Source organism: Elaeis guineensis, chromosome 7, assembly GCF_000442705.2.
Source record: "Elaeis guineensis isolate ETL-2024a chromosome 7, EG11, whole genome shotgun sequence".
Taxonomy (NCBI): Eukaryota; Viridiplantae; Streptophyta; class Magnoliopsida; order Arecales; family Arecaceae; genus Elaeis; species Elaeis guineensis.
The window spans coordinates 2795100-2797460 of NC_025999.2; positions in this window are offsets into that span (position 1 = coordinate 2795100).

Sequence of the window (2361 nt, forward strand, 5' to 3'; positions counted from 1 at the left end):
CATTCTCGGCACTCCCATCATGCCATCCATCATTCGTGATATTTTTCCTCTCCTTCCCATGTACATAGCATCGAAAAAGGGAAGAGACTGAGAACACCTTCTGCTTCTCCATCTTCGAGCTCTTTAGGGGGTTCTACCCCTGGAGTTTCCCAACAATGGCGACTTGATGACTACAAATGTAAATTCAAAGAGATTGATCGTCAGCTTGCCCGACTTCAGATAGAAGGTCAGAAGTCCTCCAACGACTATGACTTCCACACTGCCCAACCTCTCTCTCAGTGCATTCTGGATGAGCCGATTCCATCTTGGTTCAAGATGCTGCAGATGGAGTCATACGACGGCTCCACCAACCCGATCAACCATCTAGAGAGCTATAAGACTCTCATGATAATCCAGAAGGCAACCGATGCCCTCTATGCATTGGCTTTCCGACAACTCTTTGGAAGGCTGCTTGAGCCTGGTATTTCGGGTTTCAGTCGGAGAGCATTAACTCCTTCGAGCAGCTCGAGCATTCTTTCGTAGCCTATTTCAGTAATAGCCAAAGGCCGCCACGGACATCCGATAGTCTCTTCTCAATTAAGCAAGGTGAAACAGAGACGTTGAGAGATTTTGTGACTCATTTCAATGCGGCCACACTTGAGGTCAGGGACCTCAATGAAGACATAGCTATACCGACCATGAAGAGGGGTCTAAGGGGATCTAGATTTGCATATTCTTTAGACAAAACTCTTCTTCAGATCTATGCTGAACTTCTGGAGCACGTGTACAAGTACATTCGCACGGATAAAGCTACTTCTGACCGATACCAGAAGAAGAAAAAGATCAGAAGAAGAAACAAAAAAAAAAGTGGAGCTCCGACCGAATCAAGTCGGTCAATTATCAATAAAAGAGCTTCACCTCGACAGCGGAGTCTGAAGCGAAATGACTATGACAAGTATGACTCCTATATTCCTCTTTCTACTCTCCGTGCATAGATTCTGATGGAGATCGAAGGAGAGAAGTATTTACGACACCCCCCACCGATGAAAGTACCATCGAGGAGCCGTGATAAGAAGAAGTACTGTCGGTTCCATCGTGATCACGGTTATGATACCGAACAATGTATCCAGCTTAGAGACGAGATAAAGGCCCTGATTCGATGAGGCTATCTTAAAAAATTTCAACGAGATCGCTCGACTTAACTTCCCACCGACCAACAACCTCAGCCACAAATTGAAAAGACACTCAACAATCAACCAATGGCGGGAGTAATCCACATGATCTTTGGATGACAGAAGAACTGAGGGGCAACTTTTGAAGAAGAGTCGGCGAAGAAGCGATGACTCGATAATGTAATTACTTTTTCGAAAGAAGATGTTCGGAGAATACAAACTTTTCATGATGATGCTGTGGTTGTCTCGACAATGATAGCAAATTATGATGTAAATAAAATTTTAGTGGATAATGAAAGCTGACAGATGTTTTATTTTACTCAATTTTTTTTGAATGTGACTACCGACTGATCGATTCAGAAGAGTCTCGATGCCATTAGTCGATTTCATTGGAGATGTAGTTACTGTGGAGGAAGGAGTCACTCTCTCATTAACCGTAAAAATTGAATCGCAATAGAGTACTATTTTCTTGATATTTACGATTATCCGAGTTTCTTCAACTTATAATGCTGTACTCGGACGACCTAATCTTAATGCTCTGAGGGCAGTAGTCTTGATATATCATCTGCTAGTCCGATTCCTGACAAAAAATGGAGTTGGAGAGATACATGGAGATCAATAACTTGTCTAACACTGCTTCTTGATTTCTACACAAAATAATCAACCTGAAAATTTTTTGTCCGTTGATGAATTGGACCAAAAAGAAAATGAAGAGAAGGGTGAACCAGCCGAACAACTGATTTTTATCTCACTAAAAGAAGAGGATTCTGAGAAGATGGTCCAAATTGGATCGCAGTTGTCTCATCCAGAGCGGAAGCAACTAATAAATCTATTTAGAGCAAATGCTGATATTTTTACTTGGTCAGCTACTGATACACCAGACATTCATCCGGAGGTAATAACCCACTGGCTATACATTGATCCAAAGGTTAAGCCGGTGAGATAAAAGAAAATATCTTTTTCTCTTGAAAGGCAGAAGGTCATCGACGAAGAAGTCGATAAGCTCATTGCAGCTGGCTTCATTAGAGAAGCTACTTATCCTAATTGACTCGTCAATGTAGTGATGGTGAGAAAAGTCAATGGAAAATGAAGAATTTGCATCGACTACATAAATCTAAATGAAGGTTATCTGAAGGACAATTTTTTTTTATCGGAGATTGATCAACTAGTTGATTCGACTTCAGGACATCAACTCTTAAGCTTCATGGAT